The sequence below is a fragment of the Mustela putorius genome, unplaced genomic scaffold, assembly GCF_011764305.1.
Source record: "Mustela putorius furo isolate JIRA1106 unplaced genomic scaffold, ASM1176430v1.1 tig00003836_pilon_pilon_pilon, whole genome shotgun sequence".
Lineage (NCBI taxonomy): Eukaryota > Metazoa > Chordata > Mammalia > Carnivora > Mustelidae > Mustela > Mustela putorius.
In genome coordinates, this window is record NW_025421989.1 from 35,379,063 (window position 1) to 35,399,996 (window position 20,934).

At 48.5% G+C, this 20,934-nt stretch overlaps 1 long non-coding RNA gene across 6 annotated transcripts; it reads left to right on the forward strand.

The window, feature by feature from the left end:
- Positions 1-457: 457 nt before the first annotated feature.
- LOC123394742 lies at positions 458-20,384 on the forward strand. Of its 6 annotated transcripts, none has more exons than XR_006609498.1 (6): positions 458-846; positions 1,266-1,444; positions 3,381-3,432; positions 10,335-10,502; positions 11,743-15,189; positions 18,160-20,384. It is a non-coding gene; the product is annotated as an uncharacterized LOC123394742 (long non-coding RNA). The 6 variants fall into 6 exon arrangements; XR_006609501.1 differs by lacking the exon at positions 18,160-20,384 and having other exon boundaries at positions 458-609; positions 699-846; positions 11,743-15,483; XR_006609500.1 differs by lacking the exon at positions 18,160-20,384 and having other exon boundaries at positions 458-609; positions 712-846; positions 11,743-15,483.
- The last annotated feature ends 550 nt before the right edge of the window (positions 20,385-20,934 follow it).

Genomic DNA, 20,934 nt, shown 5'->3' on the forward strand with positions numbered 1-20,934 from the left:
TGCTCAGCCTCATTTTCCTACAGCTCCCTTACCCAAGTAAATGGCCATAGGATTCTCTGGAAAAAGAATGAACCTCAACCAGCTAGCAGTGGGAGTCCATGACTAAGTACCCTAGCTTCCTCGCTGCTCTGGGAGAAACAGTTCTTCACACCGTCTCCCAGAGTCCCCAGAACAATCGTGCCCCAGTTGCCTTCGTCAGCCTTCTCCCCTCCCCCGCCCCGTCTCACCTTCCTCCCATCCCTGTGTTTCTGGGGGACCTGTTCCCAAGCGAACTGCCTGCGCCCACATCCTCCCCTTGGGGTGTGCTCCTTGGAGAAACCACACTAAGATAACAGTGCCAAAAGGAGTGGCCTGAGAAGTCACCCTGGCTCTTCTTGACCAATAGGCACTTCCGGTCTGTTTGCCCAGCAATGCAGAAAAGCGTCCATCAGCCTCCATGGTAACCCAGTCCCCCATTTAATGCTCATTGTCAGACCTTCACTTTTTCATTCTCAACCCTCGATCCCTCCTGCTGGAATTTCAAACCACTTCATCATCTTGGAATTTTTTTTTTTTCTTTTTTTCCGAGAATGAGAGCGAGAGAGAGAATAGCTAGCCACCAACTTCAGCGTAAGAGCCCCTTACATACTCGAGCGCGGGTATTAATCTTTACTTCTCCAGGCTGAAGAATCCAGGTTCTTTTAAAGAGTGCCCATCAGTCCCGTTCTGCAGGCTTTTCATCATCTTTGTGGCTGTTAAGCCGTCAGCCCCAGCTGCTCACCGTAGACCAGTCTGCAGGCTCCTGGAGACCACCAGATGCAGGTTTTAACCCAGAGAAGTTCACAGGAGGAGAGGTGCCCAGCTGCCGTGAGTCACCCTCCCCCTCGTCTCCTCCCCAAAGCCAAAGAACGAGCCCCAGCTTGCTGCTCCGGAAAGCTTCTCTCCTTTAAGGACCCCTTTGTTGCCTATGCTCATGGCAGCAGGCACACCAGTCCACCAAGGGCCCGTAAAACTCACGCAGGCTTTGTGCGGGTGACCCCACGGGCCTGTGCCTTAGTGATCCCACCCTTAAGCCCACAATGAAACTGTTTCTGGGTTCAGCCAGAAACAGACTGGACTCAGTTTGCCTTGTGATTTGTTTGTTAGCTTTACAAATGGCTTTTGAGGCCAGACAACCCCTCCTAACGCCTGCCAGCTTGATGGGTGGAAGTCCAGGGACTTTCAGGAGGTGTTGGGGGGGGGGGCTCTTGGGTCTCCATGGAGATTTCAAAACAATCCCCCTTCAGGAAAAAGCTCTTGCTGGCCTGGAAGGGGGAGCCAGCATTCAGATGCAGCCAGGAGGTCCTGGTAGGCAAAGGTGTTTGCCTCATGCCCTTGCCCGCATGGTCCAGAGCCTGGCTCCTTGCGAAGCTCCGAGGTCAGCGCCTGGGCCCCAACGATGAACCTGCTCCAGCCACCAGCTTTGGTAAGTAAAATCCAAACTCAGTCCTTCGGCAGGAGAATGGTATTTACCCTAGACCTAGTTTATGGTTAAGAGCACAGGCTTCAGACAGCCCAAATGTCCATCCGCGGTAGAAGGGGTATTTACGCAATGGGATATCAAAGAACAAGGCACAGACGTGCACAAGCACACACATGAACCGCATAGACACTGCTGAGGGAAAGAAGCCAGACCTAGAAGAGTGAAGAGTACACACTTCTGAGTATTATGAAGCTAAAAAGCAGGCAAAACGTGATCTGTGGTCGTAAAAGTCATAAGAGCAGTTACCTCTGGGAGGCGAAGAGGGGGCTAGTATTGACTGTGAAGGGACCCAAGAGAACTCTCTGGGGGGATGCAAATGTCCTGTAGCTTGAGCTGAGTGCTGGTCATACAACACTTCGTGTATGTGTATAGATAGATACACACATAAAGTAATCGAGCTGTCCCCTTAAGATCTGAGCTCTTTACTGCATATAAATTGTACATCAGGATAGTATTGGGGGGAAAGCCCCACTTCTGACCTACACAACTATGAGCTAATAAATGGCAGTTGTTGGCACATCTGGGTGGCTCAGTCGGTGAAGCATCTGTCTTTGGCTCAGATCATGATCCCAGGGTCCTGGGATTGAGCCCCGCATCGGGCTCCCTGCTCAGCTGGAAGCCTGCTTCCCCCTCTCTGCCTACATATGACCTCTGTCAAATAAATAAATAAAATCTTTTTTAAAAAAATAAAAATAAAAGGCTATCGTTTGAGCTGCTAAAGTTGTGGTGCTCTGTTACAGAGCTAGAGAAAACTAGTATATCTTGGTTCTGATGTTGGTCCTGCCTGCAGCTCACTGTGTGACCAAGGGTATGCCACTTACCCTCTCTGCGCTTTAGCTGCCCAGCCAATGAAGATAGTATCTCCTGTCCTGCCTGCAGGATGAATGTGAACGTCCAATTAGTAAATGTAAGTAAAAGCTTTTGGATAGAAGACGTCCCTTAAATATGAAGTTTATGATCATCACATGAAAAACAAACCCGCAGTTTTGAGTGCAGAAAACGATTTAGAATCAACCGACCCAGGGTTTGGAGTTAAAATCCTGGTTCTGCCATTGATTAGCCATCTTTTAACCTGATTATGTCATCTCTTCAAGACTTAGCATCCCAGGAGTAGAAATCTGTACCTCGTAAGGTTGTTGTGATTCTCAAGTATAACCTTCCATGGCAAAGAATAAATGCTCGATATACAGTACAGAGTCATGGGTGTACCGGCCCCGGAGGGCGGCTGGTTCAGGAGACCGCAGGAGAGAGAGTTTCCACAAGATGAAATCAACTGAATGACTGACATGTGTGAGTGTCTTCAGAGATTTAAATATCTGGCCAAGTTTACAGTGTCGTTACTAGTAAGTATTCAGAAAACAAAGAAAACAGAAAGCCAAATGACTGTTAACTCCAGGGAAAGGATTGTGCAAGGAAAAAAAAAAAAACCATAATTCACTGCATGGCTCAGTTTTATAAAACATTTACAAAACATTTAAACATTTAATAAGATAAACACTCACTAGCTGCCCAATCAAAAGTCCACTGTAACTATATTGGGAGCAGAAGGAGGGGAGGGTACACATGTGTGGAAAGAGCAGGAGGAAAAATGGAAAAAACCTTTTTTTTTTTTTAAGATTTTATTTATTTGACAGAGAGAGAGATCGCAAGTAGCAGAGAGGCAGGCTCCCCACTGAGCAGGGAGCCTGATGCGGGACTCCATCCCAGGACCCTGGGATCATGACGCCGAAGGCAGACATTTCACAGACCGAGCTGCCCAGGCGCCCGGAGGTTTATTTTTCATATGACAATAATAAACATCCCATTTAAGAGCCGCTTTCTAACTCTCCAAGAGCTTTTACATACATGAACTAATTGGACATTCACATTCATCCTGCAGGAAGGACAGGAGTTGCTGTCTTCATTGGCTGGGCAGCTGAAGCTCAGAGAAGGTAAGTGGCATGCCCTTGGTCACACAGTAAACTGGAGGCAGGACCAATGTCAGAACGGAGGTGTACTAGTTTTCTCTAGTTCTGTAGCAGAGCACCACAAAGTCAGCAGCTCAAAACAACAGCCATTTATTACCCTCTAGCTCTGTAGTTCAGAAGCTGGGGCCTGGCATGGCCAGATTCTCCACTCAGGTTCTCACAAGGCTAAAGCGAAAGGTCAGCCAGGGCCATGATCTTGCCTGGAGCTTCAGGTCCCCTTTCAGGCTCCTTCCAGTTGTTGGCAGGATTCAGTTGCTTGCAGTTGTAGGATTGAGGGACCCATTCTCTTGATAGCTCTTGGCCAGTTCCTAGAGGTCACTCTCAGGTCCTTGCCATGTGGTCCCAGCACCTTCAAAGCCAGGAATGGAGAATCTCCCTGATGCCAAATGTTTTGCAGGTACTGGAGCCTTCTCGTTTAGAGGAGCCCAGTCCTCTTTAAAGGCTCACCTGATTAGGTCAGACCCACCCAGGACCATCTCCCACTCTTTTTTTTTTTTTAAGATTTTATTTATTTATTTGACAGAGATCACAAGTAGGCAGAGAGGAAGGGAAGCAGGCTCCCTGCTGAGCAGAGAGCCCGATGCGGGACTCGATCCCAGGACCCTGAGATCATGACCTGAGTCGAAGGCAGCAGCTTAACCCACTGAGCCACCCAGGCGCCCCCCTTCTCCCACTCTTAAAGCCCACTGCAATATGGCATCATCCAACCATGGGAGTGTTACGCTATCATATTCAGAAGTCCCTCCGGTACTCAGGGGGAAGGAATTCTACAGAGTCTGGACCCTCGGGGGCCACCTCAGAATTCTATGGAAGTATGCTGGAATACCATTTTCCCTACTGTGGAGAGGACTTCCTTGACCACTCATTTTGAGAGTTCCATGCCCATCCCAGGGTTTTTTTTTTAAGATTTTTATTTTATTTATTTATTTGAGAGACAGAGATAACAAGTAGGCAGAGAGGCAGGCAGAGAGAGAGGAGGAAGCAGGCTCCCTACGGAGCAGAGAGCCTGATGCAGGACTCGATCCCAGGACCCTAAGGTCATGACCTGAGCTGAAGGCAGAGGCTTTAACCCACTGAGCCACCCAGGCACCCTCATCCCAGGTTATTATTTAAAAAAAAAAAAAAAAAAGGAGAAGAAGACATATCATTTGGCTTAAAGGGATGCCTTTGGGCTGATGCCTTATAGCTACGCTGTTGACAATGTGAAATGTGTCTGCTTCAGTTCATTACAGTGAAGATTTGTAATTTCTTAAAAGAATCATTCACCAGAAATAAACCAGTCACAAAAAGACAAATACTGTATGATTCCACTTCCTTGAAGTATCTAGAGTAGTCAAATTCACAGAAGCAGAAAGCGGAACAGCGGTTGCCAGGGGCTCAGAGGAGAGGGAGTGAGGGATTGTTTTGGTGTTGTGAGATGTGAAGGTTCTGGAGGTTGGTTGGATAACAACGTGAATATACTTAACACTACTTAAGTGTACACTTAAAAATGGTTAAGATAATAAACTTTAGGTTATGTGGCTTTTTTTTTTTTTTAAACCACAGTCAGAAGTAAATTAAGAGAGAAAAAATAATCACTCAGGAAAGCTTTTTGTGATCTGAAGTACGAAAGGGCTCTTCAGAGCATCTTTAGGATGAGGGGAAGTTGCTGGATTGTTGCAGGGGATGGGGAGGGTTGGTGCTCTCTCAACATCTACCCCGCCTTCCTCCTGTGTCTGTCTGCCCTGCCAGGCCTGGAAAACTAGGGTTCTGTGCAGATTGAGTTCTATCCGTCAGATGTGCCTGTGGGTGATTCAGAGGGTGGGAGAAAGGCCGAGGCCACGTTCCATTGACAAGAGTGGCTGGGTATAGGGCCAGTGATTTTCTGGGACAGTTTGCCAGTGCCTAGCACTGGCCTCATGAGTGTCCACTAGCAACTGAGCAATTGTCCCTGATTCACATACAGCTAAAGCAGTATGCTCTTGAAGCAGGAACTTGGAACTTTCTAATTCCTTTCTAATTCCAGAACTTTCTATTTCCCCACCTTCCTGGTTAAGGTAAAGACATCAAGTAGCTCCCCAGGGCAGGCCAGTCTTTCTGTGGTGCCATCCTGAGAGTCATTCCTGACCTTGAATACCCTGAATTGAATTCCTTTCCACTTAAAATAGCTGGAGTGATTTCCTTCTCCTACAACTAAACCCCGAGTGTTAGTTGTACGTGATGGTCAAGGCAGCAGATGCTTTGGAATTTGATGATTCCGTCTTGTGAGGCTTTGGTGGCGGCTGATGGAGGCCAGCATCTTCGGCTTTTTCCAGAACTGTGCTGGGGGGCTTCTGTGTAAATGGGGTCATTCTTCCTATCTACCCTCTTTCACCCCATCTTCTTACGCTGGGCCTCACGTGGCAGCTGGGCCCCGGCTGCAATCGGGCAGTGCTCTCTTTCTCTCCTTTCCCTCTCACAGTTATTTGAAAGCTCTACTCAAGCTTCCAAACTTCTGCTAACAGAACCCAATTCTGTGTGGGTATTAGGCACATTACTTAAAATTAATTTTAGGTAATATGTTTGTTAAAGGGTTTGTGACCCAGCCTTGGCTAAAAAGGAAGCGTCTCCTGGGAAGCTTCTGAAGAGAATTTTTCTTCCTGAGGAGAGAGTGAGAGGGGGTTTTCTCATTGTCTGACTGCCCTGGACTTTCTCTCCTAAAACAGGCACTGGATGCCTGGAGCCACAGCAGCCATCTTGACACCATAGGGTGGGTCAAGAATGGGAAGGAAAGACCACCAGCTAAGGATGGCAGGGCAGAGTGGCTGACAGAGCTGGGTTTTCCATGCAGTCAATGAACCATGGACAAACCCTGGAATGTGTATGTCCAGACTTCTTGCTAGCTAAGCAGTAAAGGTCCTTAAGATTTAAGCCACTATTCGTTGGGTTTGGGGCCACTCAAAGCCAGAAGCCTGTCACTTTTAGCCCATTCCTGATAACTCTCACTTTAAACTTTACAGAGAAAAATGGATTCTACTTCCTGCCCAGCAACCCCCTGACCACAAGATTTCTCTCTTCCCTCTCATGTCCTAGCCAAGAGCCTTTGATCTGATCTCAAACTAATCTCTCCCTTGGGCTCTGGACACCAGGCCCACCCCTCTGCAGGGAGCTCCCCAGCCATTCTCTCTCTCTCTCTCTCTCTCTCTCTGTCTTGCATCTTCCCTCTCCTGCTCTCCAGCTGTGGTCCTGACTGAACACCCAAGGCCTTGTGTACCAGACTGAGTGCCCATATCTTGTCCTAATCCCCAGGGCACCGCTTCTACAGGGCCCCTGCCCAGTGCCCTGGGCGAACCCCCAGAGGTGAAGAGGTCAAGGGTGTGGAACTGTTCTGGCCGCAGAGGAAGCGGCTGCCCAGGACTGTGCACGTTCCACGGGTACCTGCGCCAACAGCAGCTGTCCGCTGCAAGGCTGATTCTCCTTCTGCCTTTTCCCCTTATTTTTATTGAGGGCATATTTTCCTTATCTTTAAAGCTTTTATAGCTTTGTATCTGTGCCTCGTTTTAGTATATTCTCTTGTTATGATTTATGCTGCTTTTACTGGCTCTTTACCCTCAGCACATAAACACGTTTAAGTTTTCCACGGCTTAGAAAAATAAAATAAAAAAACCCTTCCTCGACCCCGCATTCTCTTTGAGTTTTGGCATTCTCTTTCTTTCTCTCTCTCTCTCTCTCTCTCATCTTCATCGTGAGCTCTCCGGGAATTGCCGCACTCATGGTATTTCTTCACATCCCACCCAGCACTCAACTCCCAACTCCCAGACCGGAAGCAGCCCAGCCTCCCTCAGCACAATGGGGGTTTTATTGGCAGGACGCAGAGGATCTCACAGGGTGTGGGAAGAAAAGAAGGAAGGGGATGCAGCTGGGCCACCAGAACCCCTGGGACTTCTCTCTCGTGGCCCCCACACTCTTTGTCCCAGCTGCTCTCTTGGGAGTGATGTCATTCTTTCCCCCTCCACGTGATTCCCACTTGTTCCAGAGCCTTCTACCCCCGAGGCTCCCCTTCGTGCCAGTTTGAAAATCCTAGGGAAGGATTCGGATTGGTCCGGCCTGGGTCAGGTACCTTCCCAGGGATCAACTAGCTGGTGTCCCCGGTAGGCTAAGTCACAGAGCAGAGACCAGAGCTCAGAGGTGGGGGGTGGACCTTGAGCCAGCACCTCAGGGGGCTTTCTTCTGCCCCACAACCCTTGTTTAGAAGCATTGGTGCCTCTCCCACAAGACTGGGGCCTTCCCTCCACGTGTTCTGGCTCCTTCCAGCTGCCCACACATGCCCCAAACCAGGGGGATCCACTGTGCCTGCATATACGGCAGGTCAGCGATGCTGAAGGATGAGCTCACCTCTGGCTCCCTTCAGCCACGACCCCGGGGCATATGAAGGGAACAGCTTGTGGGAGAGGGCACATGCAGTGGCCACAGAGATGCACTCCCCCAGACCCCTTCACAGAGGGACTTGTTGCCCCAATGTCAGTAGACAGCCCCCAAGTGCTGAAAACCCCCTCGCCCCGAGGTAGCCACGTCTGGTAATGGGTTATTTCACTGACCATGGGACAACTCTGACGGGACAGCTGAGGTCTTGGGGGTCCCCAGGGGGTTGGTCCGGGCTTTGCCAGGCTAGCTTTACAGTTCAAGCCAGCTCTCCACCCAGTCCTGCTTCTTCCCCCTCCCTCCAAAGGTGCTGTCCCTAATAATTACCCCACGTGCCAAATGCCCCATGTTGTGGCTTCTGCCTCCAGAGAACTTGACCCGTGACAGATACCCTGAGCTGGCTGAGCCGCACCAACTCCCAGAGGTGTCATGGGCTGAGCACCAATTGCCCATAGTGGGAACTGACTTGGTAACACTCTCTTTATTGGCTGCCTTCTCTCCCTTGTCCCACTTCCCCACTCCCCATGTTCTCTGAATCTCCTAAAATCTACTTGCTCTCAAGTCCTTGCCTTGGGGACAACCCAAACGCAGACACCAGGATGACTGTGACTATTTTTGTTAATTTCAGCATCCCAGCCTTTATCGATAACAGAGTACCATTGTGACCACGAGCTCATCTTGAAACGCTTTTCTCCCTCACTCATGTGGTTCCCTGCTCCCTTGCTGCCCACTCCTTGGCCGCCCACCCTTCTTCCTCTGCCAACTCCCTGGATTCCAGCTTGGCTTCTCTACACACAGCATATCCCAGGGGATCTCACTCACTCCCCTGGAGTCAAATACCACAATGTGTGGATGACCCACCTTCCTGCCCAGATCGCTTCTCTTGCACTCCAGACTCAGATAGCCAACTGCCAACTGCCTCTCCACCATGTCTACATAGGTGTCTCATGGAGACTTCAAAGCAATATGGCAGAACTGACTGAACTCATTGACTTTTTCTAAGCCAACTTCTACGTTCCCCCTGGTCAGCTGACAGCATCTGTTTCTTGTCCCCAAAGCCAGCCTTCTGGGAGTCAGCCAACCGCCTACTCATCTCCCAATGGCCCAATAATACCTTCCCATCTTGGTGAGAACACATCCCTCACCCTTGTTCAGACCGCCCACTCCCAGGCTCTGTCCTCCCCTAGCCATGTGACCTGTCAGAATTGCTCATTGAATCTCTCTTAGTCTCCGTTTCTGCATCTATAAAGTGGGCTGTTAATAACAGTACCTGCTCTCTTAGAGTTCCTGGGAGGCTTAAAAGGTATTGCCCACGTAAAATGGTTAGCAAAGTATATGGCAAATAGTAAGTAGTCAATGTGGTCAGCGGTTTTTTGTGTTTTTTTTTTATTCTTGTTCTTGTTCTTTATCTTTACCCTTCCCATCACTTTCCTAGCCATCTTTAAATGCCCCGCTGGTCTGCAGGATTCTAGAAGGCAGTGTCATATCTTATTTACCTATCTGTCTGTGACCACTGTCTTTACTCCTACTTCCTGTCGGCCGTATTTCCCCTCAGATCTGGTAGCATGGGAGTAGCTAGGGGGATTGCTTTACATCCAGCTAAGGGGCAATTGATTTAGAGATATATTTAATTTGGGTTTAGTGGAACATTTGTGTGTGTGTGTTTAAAATATTGCTAGCCATCCCAGTGCAGGAATAGCTTCCCAGAACACTCCTACCACCCACTGGGTTGACTCCATAGGTGACCTAATATGGAGATTCAGGCCCAGAGGTTATAGGTCAATGTAAACATGTCCTATGGTGCTCAGAACCAGAAGCACATGAGTAGCAAAGGACAAACAAGGCTTCAGAAGTATGGAGTCAGAAGGTACTCTACTCTGTGGAAAATTCTTCCAATCATCAAACATGAAATATTATAAAGAGGGGATTTTTTTGAAAAGATTTTATTTATTTGGGGTACCTGGCTGGCTCACTGGGTTAAGCCTCTGCCTTTGGCTCAGGTCATGATCTCAGGGTCCTGGGATCGAGCCCTGCATTGGGCTCTCTGCTCAGTGGGGAGCCTGCTTCCCCCTCTCCTCTCTCTGCCTGCCTCTCTGCCTACTTGTGATCTCTGTCTGTCAAATAAATAAAATCTTTTTTTAAAAAAGATTTTATTTATTTATTTATTTGAGACAGAGTGAGACAGTATGAGCAGGGGCAGGGGCAGAAGGAGAAGCAGGCTCCCCACTGAGCAGGGAACCTGCTGCTGAGCTCTATCCCAAGACCCTGAGATCATGACCTGAGCAGAAGGCAGACACTTAGCAGACTGAGCCACCCAGGCACCCGGGAGGCTTAGCTCTTATTGATGCCTAGACAAAGGAAATTCTCTCCCGCTGGGAATATATTCAGCCGTGCAATGTATATAATTATGAATGCACATATATATATTTTTTCCTTTCTCATGGAATGTATATGGACTAGAACATATCAAAATTTTTGGTTTGCAGGGCCCAGACCTAGAGCAGTACAACAGCCAGGGAGTAGGCCTGTCTGGGAAGTTGCATGTTTTATGAACCATAGTGAATCGGACCATATCTTCGAGTATCTGATGCCTCTTGTTCCGATGAAGGCTGGCCGTTCCAGATGAAACAGCTGGCACGATTGACACTGACATGGTAAAATACCCTAAGGAAACATATTTACCAACGAGTCCATCTTGATTCCATAAGTGTAATTCAGTTACGTAATTGTGTAGCCCAGTACAGTGTAGTGGCAGTTTAAGCAGGCATTTGAATCGCTCTTTATGCCCTAATTTTAGATTCACTTTTGATATTTTTGGGGAATTATGGATCAACCCAAAGATCGAACACATGAGTATGCAGCCCCAAAATCGTAAGATAAAAAGAACTATTGAGGTGTGTCAGGCACTTAATGAAAATATTCTATTGCGGCATCTGGATTTTGTAAGGTGTAGGTATTTGTCAAGTCTTTCAAAGTCAGGATTCCTTGTTATACCTAATTTTGTACCTGTCTCCTTACAATCTTTTCCTTAAAGAGGGACCCCAAGACTGTATATGTTTCAGGCCCCCACAAAGTTTGGATCCTCCTCGGGTTTCACCCTGTGCCTCAGCATTCGAGTGTGTTTGCTATTGTGCCTGGTCTGGTACCCGCTACCCTCCATGCACAGCTGCACAGCCAGCCATGCTGGAAGGTGTCTCCTGGCAGAGGGAAGAGAGGGCCCGAATACAACAGGCGATGGTTCTATCCTGTAATAGAGCTGGGACCTGCAAACCACAAAGGCGACCCGGTGGGGGCAAATTCAATCAGCTGGCTCCCACTTGGGGGATTGAGGCCCAGGAATGTTTGGCAAATAGAAAAAGAGGAGGGGGGTGCAAAGACCCAGAGTGGTCTGCAGTTCCGTGTTTGACCACAAGATGGAGGTAAAAGAGTGGTCCCTAGGCTCAGTTAGAAAACTCATTAAGAACTAATCAAGGTGGAGGGGGGTTTTTCATGTTTCCTGCCCGAGCCTTCTCCCCTTTGCCAAGCCTCAGTGCACTTACTATTGTTCCATTCTTTTTTGGTTGAAGTCGTCACAAATCTGCGTTTTTGTTTGTTAACTCAACTGTAACCCGCAGTTCGTCTTCTAGACAACTTTTCGTGCTCCTTATGGTTAAGGATTATGTTCTTATTAACTATTATTAGAAGAATTTTCTGACTCAGACGTTTTAGGACTTAAAGCTATAGTCTTAGCTCAATAATTGCCTGATTATTTGCCGCTGTGCTTGGAACTTTCATTACCTGGCTTCTATTTTGCTCGCATTGCTCCGTACCCCCCAGTCAGGGCTCTGTGCAGAACGCTATCTGGAACACCAGGCCGCATTCCCATCTGTCTGAGAGAGATATGGTTCCATCTAGTTTTACAGGGACCCTGTGAAGGTTGAATTATTCCTACGTTGACTATAAACAAACTGAGCGCCTTGCCTACAGAAGACAATGATAGAGTCGGGCTTCCTGGATCCATTCCTCAATTTTTCACTGGACACCATCACTGGCTCCCCCATGGGACCGTGGCCATCCAGTAGGCCGGCACCATTGGCTCACAGTGCATGTGCAGAAAGCATGGACTGGTCACCAGCGCTGACCACCTTCTAGACTTCTCTTGAGAACGTTGCCTTTGCTGAGGGCCCTTGACTTAGATGTGTACTTGGCTCATGGCTGGGGGCTTTTGCTGGAAAAGCATGCTAACCAGAGGGCAAAGGTCACAGCCCCGGCACCAGCCCCAGGGTGGGGGGTAAGGTGGGCTATCCTGAGTGCACAGATGTACGAGCTGCCTCTCCGGTGGTGGGAACTACAGTGTTTGTCTTTGATGAGTCATAAGCTTGTCTCATGACTGAGGTTGAAGATTACATCTGTATAAGGGGATATACCAAAGCTCACTGGCCCACATTCACAGCAGCTCTTGGCTGACCCCTCAGTAAATCTCCCTCACTCCTTGACTCCTCCAGCATTGCGATATCCCATGGGACAACGGGTGCTTTTTTGAAGCAAGGAGAGGAATCAGAAACACCATGGCCTGTTTCCCCTGCAAAGCGCCTACTGGGTCCAGCTCCCATTGATTTGTTTTTCTGTCGTGTATGAGCACCCCATTCTGGACAGCACCTCCGGTTCTCCAGTTAGGCAGAACAGGAGAAGCGGGGCTGGACAGGGAACTAGGGGACCCCGCTTCAGATGGCAGCTGTGTGGCTGTAGTATCAGGACTGAAGGACTCCCCCAAACGACGGGAGAGACCTCCGGTCAAGGCCACACCTTTTCCCAGTGTAGCCCACCTCTGCTGACTGACTCACAAGGGGGTATTAAGTTTCAGCCCTCTTGTCCCAACTCCACGTGGCTCCAAGGGTCATTCCATCTTTCACATTCCCCATAGAGTCAGTGAAGCCTGCCCGGAAGACAGCAGCTCAACATGTTCCTCCATCCACTCTTGCTTTTTCCCTTCTGGTCCTTGAGGGTGGATCCCAACAGTTCTCCCAGATAAACCTTCTGCATGCAAAACTCCCATCTCAGAATCTACCCTCTGGGGCACGCAGCCCAAGACAGTGACCTTGGGAAAGATAAAGACCCCTCTGAACCGTGGTCAAAGCTAGTTCAATGCCACCCCTCTGGGCTCATTTTTCACAGCTGACCACTAAAGATCCCACCAGCTCTTGGCAAAGAATCCAAACTTGGAGAAGCCCAAGAGTCCAGTCACAGAGGCAGACTGACACACACAGCGCAGGCCAGGACTGAGACTCCATGTCTCTCAACCCCAATTCTAAGGGTGCTGTTGTGGTTTGTTTTTAAGCCCATCCTCGACTTCCTTCTGAGGAATCATTTCTCCCACTCAGTCCCTGCAACTCCAGAGACAGGCCTGGGAGGTTGTCCACTCCCGTTGGAGGTTGTCCAGGATTGCCCTTCATTCTCTTTCTTCCTACAGCCAGCCCTGTCCAGTGGAAATCAATTCAAGCCACATAGGCCATCTTAAATTTTCTAATAGCCACACTCAAAGATAAAAAGACCCAGGTGAAATTGATTGCAGTAATGTACCTGACCCCATATATCCAAAGTGCTGTCAGCTCAATAACCAATAGGAAAATCATTCACGAGGTATTTGGTTATTTCAAATTCTCTTTGTTCACACTCAGTCTGAATCTGGCGTGTGTTTGGCACAGCACCTCTTGGCTGGGACGCATCACACCGCAAGCATTCAGGAGTCACCGTGGTGACCATATTGGACAAAGCAGGCATGAATTATAAGGGAGGAGAGTTGCAGAAGGAGGCATACAAGAACCTGGGACTTCAAAGCCGACCACTTTTGCTTCGAGGGCAGCTGAGTTTGAAGTGTGAACTCAAAGTTTCTTGCTGACCCTCAGCTCTCATTTCTCCATTGATAAGAGATAATGCTGTACCTGCCTCAAAACATGGGTAGGGGACTTTAACAAAATAGCATCCCTAAAGCACCTGGCATGTCCATAGGTTATCTGAAACCCATGGCTTTCTTACTTCCAGCCCCCCAAATTCTACCAGCAGTTAGCAACATCAGCCAGGACCGAGGTTTGTAAGGTTTGAATACAATACTACACACATCCTTATTTCGAGCTGCACTTGTGCATCTTGTGCAAAGTCTTGACCAATTTTCTAATCCCAATCAGGGAAGGAAGCGTTTGGAGAGAGAGAGAGAATGCTACGTGTTCCCTTGGAATGTAAAACATTTAATTAGTTGCCAAGGATTGAAAATCTTGATTCAGAGCCCGAAATGGCTAATAAGGTTTTATTGTTGCTATTACTTAGAGTTTTTATAGAACTTTAGGCTTGCAGAATGCTTTTCAATCACTTGAGAGAATCTAAGTTTGTTAACAGCAAGATGAAAAAATAGTTCTATTCATCAGGAAAGACAACATACATAATATTTTAAGTATTTAAGAATTACGACCCTGCTGTGAGAACATCTGAAATTACCTCTACGTGGATGCAAGAGATTCTGGTTATAGGCACAGGACATTAATGCAGATACCGATGTTATTGCCCTGCTGAGTCGGCAAGGGTGAACTTTTGCAAGTCAGGAAATACGGAAGTTTCTAAAACAAACATTAGCTAGCTCTAGTTACACACGTGGAGCTTTTTGCCCACACGTAATTTCTGAACATTTTTCTAAAGGAGCTCTTAAGGTTTTATGGGTGATCATATTATAAAATCATACATAGTTCTAACACAGCATAATTTATGACTGCTCTGGGTCACTGAAATCTCCCTGGATTGTGCTGTTGGGGCTGCTGCAATTAGAGACCAATTTGCACCAATTCCTCTATAAATATTATCGGTGGGGCAGTGTTGGCTGGAAAATGGATTTTTCTTTCCACGTACACCAAAGTCAAATTCAGGCCGTCTGTTGGATGTATCCGTTCGCTTCTGCCACAACAGTGCTGCCTAACAACCAACCCAAAGCTCAGCGGCATATAACCATAAGGGCAGATGCATTCAGATGGTTGGCTAGGAGTCTCCGCTGATCTCAGCTGGACCCACCGACAGCTGCTTGGTGGCTGAGCAACGCTGGCCTCAGCTCTACTCCACTCCACGTTTTTCATGGTCCAGCAGGCTAGCCTGGGCGCATCCACACAATGATGGCAGATGCCCAAGAGAGAGCGAACCCCAATGAATGAGCCATTTCGAACCTGCGACGTGCTTGCTTACAGTCCATCTGGCTGAGCTCAGAGTCCACGGCTGTGGTAAATCAACCCACCCGCCAGGGAAAGGCCCTGCAAAGTCACATGGCCAAGGGCACCGACAAAAGGAGATGAGAATCGTGGCCATCTGTGTAAGCTACCACAGGTGAGAATGGATTAGAATGGTTTTCTTGAAAAGGAAAGAAAGGGTAAAAACAATAAACATCATTGATGCTTGCATCCCTTTTGATTGCAGAAAAGTACTCTCAGCTGGCCACGCCAAGCTTATGCCAACTCACTTCCCAAGCCCACCTCTCAGAACAGTTCCTAGGCCAGAAGTCATGCGAAATTTTTTTAAAAAGATTTATTTAGGGGTGCCTGGGTGGCTCAGTGGGTTAAAGCCTCTGCCTTCAGCTCAGGTCATGATCCTGATCCCTGCATCGGGCTCGGAGCCTGCTTCCTCCTCTCTCTCTGCATGCCTCTCTGCCTCCTTGTGATATCTCTCTCTCTCTGTCAAATAAATAAATAAAATATTTTTTTTTAAAAAAGATTTTATTTATTTTTTGGTGGGGGGCAGGGTAGGGCAGAGAGAGAGAGAGAGGGAGAGAGAGAATCCTAAGCAAGCTCCACGTTCAGTGTGGAACCCGAGGCGGGACTCAATCTCACGACCCTGAGATCATGACCTGAGCCAAACTTAAGAGTGGGACGCTTAGCCAACTGAGCCACCCAGGGGCCCCAGGGGAAATGTCTGACTAAGCTCTAATGGGCAATTTTGGCAGAGTATGAAGCAGGAATCTTTTCAAGTGTACCCCTTCACAGACAACATATAGGCGAGTAGACCACAGCGTCCTCCTGCCTATCTCTTTCTGGTAACCTCCACATAGGGCCCTCGGCACCGTGTAGAATTACACTTGAGGAAGCAGGATGGGGGATATAGGCCCCAGTGGCCCGGCCTTGACCAGGTTTGGGTGGTCGCCACACATGTTGACAGAGCCTCTGCTCTCTGCCATTAGGCTGGGCATCAGCGGGCCCCATGCCAAGCTAGCATTCGTGCCCATCTGTCAGGATGGCACCTGGCCCTCTTCTAGAAACAGATGGTTTCAATTGATCTTTCCTTGCCAGTCTTTCCTGCACTGACACTCCAAACCTGCCCTGTCTCTATCTGGAATTTAATGGAATTCTCACATGCTCTTGTTTCCTATATCTTTTCCCGGGGAAGCCAAATTGTGTTTTTTTTTCTTTTTCTTTTTCTTTATCTTTTTTTTTTTTTTTCAGTTTTTACTTTTCTGAAATAGTAGGATTATAAATGGATTTGTATATACAGGGGGGAAAAATCAATAGCCTGTATTTTCTAGGACAAAATGTAACCTCGAAGCAAAGCACTAGCAATTATAAAAAAAAATCATTTGTTTTTCCATTTCACTGATCTTGACATACAGTTCACCTCAGAGTCCCAGACCAAACTGACTTTGGCCTCCCTGGATATAGGAGACTTGTCCTCACGAAACCTCTCAGAATGAGACAGAAAATATGAAGGCCCATTCCTGCCCCATCTTGAGCATCAGACTGACAATTTAGTGGCCCAGAGGACACCGTGGATGTGAAATTTATTTAGTTTTTAAAGGAAAGGCTTGAGTTAGGGCTGCTAAATGCTGCAGATATTCCAAGATATTCCCTGGTCCTGCAGCTCCAGCCTGGGAGGGGTCAAGTGACCCCGGGAACTTGGCCTAAGGTCAGCAGGGCCCCTCTGCCTGCTACCCAGCCCATGGCAATTTAACTTCCAGAAGCACCCAGAAATGTGCAGATCACAGCCTGGCTTGTGTGTTTCCCCTGCCACGTGCCTGAGAGGGTAAATAAAGGGGGAGGAAGACCTATAAACCAGCATTTCAATATTCACAGAACAGCTCTGGCCAACAGAACCAGTGCAAGTTGCGGTTGTAATTTGAAATGTTCTAATAACCACCTTTGTAAAGAGTACGAAGAAAACAGGTGAAACTAATTTTAATAAGACATTTTCTTTCACCCAGTATATCAAAATCTAGTCACTTCAGCATGCAATCCATAGGAACAGGGGCTTACGAGATGTTTTACGTTCTTTTGTGCATTAAGTCTTCAAAATTCAGGGTGCAGGTTGTACTTACGCCGCAATTTGGAATCGCCACATTTCAAGCCCTCAGAGTCCCATGTGGAGAGCGGCCATATTAGGCAGCGCAGACCTAGGGTGGTTCCAGAAGGGGGCTTGAGGAGCAGTTAACGGGGGTTGCTTCTCAGGAGAACTAAGGGACTGGGGCATAGGGACGATGGCAAACTTACTTTTAACCATAAACCCTTTTGTATTGCCTGTATGTACCCAGTATATGGATTGACAAAAATCTATTGGATTTGTCAGGGTTCTCCAGAGAAACAGAACGAATAGGAAGATAGATAAATAAATTACGTAATCAATATTCATTTAAATGTTCATCTAAATTACACAATGTGTTTTGACTACATCAGTACCAGGCTAATTGCTTTTAATCTTCATGAAAACCTCCAAGTGGAACGGGCTGCAGATCCGATTTTATGATACAGAAACTAAGGCTCTGAGGTTAAGAAGCTGGCCAGCTAAGTAAGAGGTCAGACTTGAGTTGGAACCGATTCTGTCTGCCTTCAAAGCTAGCAGATACAGATAGGCAGAATGAACACAGATGGTCCAATAAAAGAGATTTATTATAAGAAATCAGCTGACGTGATTCTGGAGGCTGAGAAGTCCCACGATCTGCTGTCTGCAAGCTGGGGACCCGGGAGAGCCAGTCGTGTAAGTCCCAGTCCAAGGGCAGAGAACCGATGTCTCAGCTCAGTAGTCAAACAGAGAGCAAATCCTCCCTTCCTCTGGTTTTTTTGTTCTCTGGGGGGTGAGGGGGAGCCTCAAGGAATTGGATGAGGCCCACCCACAAGGATGTGGGGGGGGGGCAATCCACTTTACTCAATCTTCTGATTCAAATGTTAATCTCATTCAGAAACACCCTCACAAATACACCCAGAAATATTGTTGAACCAAATATCTGGGCACTGGAAGGGGGAGGGGAGGAGGAACCTGTCATCTTGACACATAAAATTAACCATCTCATGTCCTTCTCGAAATGGCATCCTAAAGAAACGACTAGACAAGAGGGCCAGTGCCTTATGGACAAGGATGTTTATCCCAGCATCTTAGCTCTTCCTGGGAAACTGAAGCGATCCAAAATGTTGCCAACAGATGTGCAGTGAAACTGCACCCTCTGGAGGGCGTGGCTTCGAAAGACAGGCAGTGAGAGGAAATCACCGAGAGCCAAAATCGCCCTTGAAAAGAACTTGGACAGCAACCCACCTACAGAGGCTCAGCACTAAATCCTCCCCAGCAAGGTCACTGCTTCTCGGGGTGAGCTCCTGAAGAAGCAGTCAGTGGTTTGCCTGCACACAGGGGCCATACTCTATGAAAAAAATGTGTGCTCTGCACACCGGTGTAACTTGGCAAGATCCAAGAGACACATTTGAATGAAAAGCATCGAAGGAACTGGAAGGTTTGTGGTTTTCGCCTCGGGCTGTTTTTGAGTAAACTGGGGGGGGGACAGAATTGCTCCCTATTATTGATATTGATCGCTCTTGCTCTGTGACGTAAGTACATGGCATTAAACACAGCTGCTGTACTTGAAAGGGGGGTTAGGTAATGCTGCTGCCTACTGGCATGAGTGTATAAAGAATGTTAAGTGTTTGACCTGGGGGGCTCATTTGGGGAAGCATCCGATCAGGTCGTGATCCCGGGATCCTGGGATTGAGTCCCACATCGGGCTCCCTGCTCAGCGAGGGGTCTGCTTCTCCCTCTCCCTCGGCCCCTCCCCCTGCTTGTGCTCACACTGTCTCTCAAATAAATAAAATCTTTTTGAAAGGAGGGGTGGAAACGGCATGCTCTGCTTCTAGCATGGGGTACATTCTCCTTACATTCAAAGGGATTGAGGGTGTTTACAGAAGCCCAAGGTCCTGCTGGGGCTCCCTGAGGACAACAGCTCCCCCTAGACAGCTCTCCTGCCTCCCCTCCAGGCCACTACCCCCCTGGGGCTCAAAAATATTAGAAAAGGCTCCTACAGGCCGCCCTGCAGGTTGTCACACCACGTAGCCCACGAGCGCCACTGAACCACCGGCCTTGGCATAGCGGGAGGGATGCTGGCCAACACAGGACACACTGGCGAGGGACGCGCAGAGCCTGGCAGCACTCAGTGAGGGGCAGAGTGAAAGCAGGAGACAGTCCCTTGCAGCAACTTGCTGTCATTTCCAGTCAGCGGGCTCTGGCCTCTGCACATACTAATGAGAATCCCTGCCTGGTCCTGGCGGCTGAGCCTGGAACAGGACAGCTCGAACAGTCTCTCAGTGAATCCCCATCACAAGCCTCGGGGACAGCATCGCCACAACTACTCCACAGATGAAGGAAGCCAGGCTCAGGGAAGGCAAATCAAGTTGTCTAAGGGTCACGGGTTGGGTTCCCAGGGAAGGAGACTCTGAGGCAGAGGCGAGCACACAGGATGTTTATTAGGGACCGTGGAAATAAGAAAGGAACAGGGGAGGGTGGGCAGAGGGCAAAGTCAGCTATGACGCAGGCCCGGTGACAGCCTTGGTCACCCCTGCCCCCTGCAGGAAGCTCTGGAAGAAGAAAGGCCCTTCAGAGTTGTCCTAAGTTTTGCACAGAAATGAATGGATTTTGATACTCCGGCAGCCATCTGTCAATAGAGGGGGCCTGCCCTCAGAAGACCATGACCTTGGCAAGGTGTGCTCTGGAGCCAAAACAGACCATGAAGGGGCCGAGAGCTGAGGGCTGTCCACCAACAGCACTGTCAATGGCGGTCAGAGCAACACATCTTGACCTTGGCCTCTTCACATCGCTGTGCCCACCACACCAAGGACATCCAGGGGATGACAGAGCCATCACAGAAAGCTTGCAGTCCAATAGCTGCCATGTGTGCCGTGCTACTAAGCTAAGCTGCCCCCTCTGGGCTCCAGGTTTGGCAGCAGCCCCAAGCTGCCCGCTAAACTGGATCCTCTCCTAGACCATGTAGGAAAAATCGAGCCCCTATCCGAATCTGGATTACCAGGCTCTTCCATGTGCTCCCAGAGCCCAGCGAGAGGAGTTCCCTGCCCAGCTATTCCCATGACGAGGGCTGTGGGATCTTTCACTTTTCCCTCAACCACACCAGACATTGTGACTCTAGCCCACAGGTGGGCTATTCGGCCCCCCACCCTGCCCATCACCACCACGGGTTGCTTCTACCACCACCTTTAGCCCCACCACATCCTTTAGCAATTTTAACAATATTTTATTTATTTATTTCAGAGAGACAGAGATCGTGAGAGAGAGCACAAGTGGGAAGGAGGGGAAGAAGCAGGCTCCGAGCTGAGCAGGGATCCCAATACGGGACCCAATTGCCGCAGGACCCTGAGATCACAATCTGAGCCGAAGGCAGATGCTCAACCGGCCGAGCCACCCAGGCACCCCATTTTAGCATTTTTTAAAGATGGATTGTAAAGATCCAGGGGTGCCTGGGTTGCCCAGTGGTTAGCGTCTGACTTGGGCTCAGGTCATGATCCCAGGGTCTTGGGATCAAGCCCTGCATCAGGTTCCACACTCATCGAGGAGTCTGCTTCTCCCTCTCCCTCTGCCCTTCCCCCAGCTCCTGTGCTTTCTCTCTCTCAAGTAAATAAATAAAATCTTTAAAAAAAAAAAAAAAAGACAGATTGTAACGATCCAAAGGAATTTTGCCAAAACCTAAGGAGATTTACAAGGGAAACAAAGCATTCAAGCACGTGAGTGACACTTAGAAACTATGGTTTTCTCATCCTACAGTAGCTTTCCAGGCATCAGTAAGCTGAATTTGAAACTCTGATTCAGAGACGCCCCCTT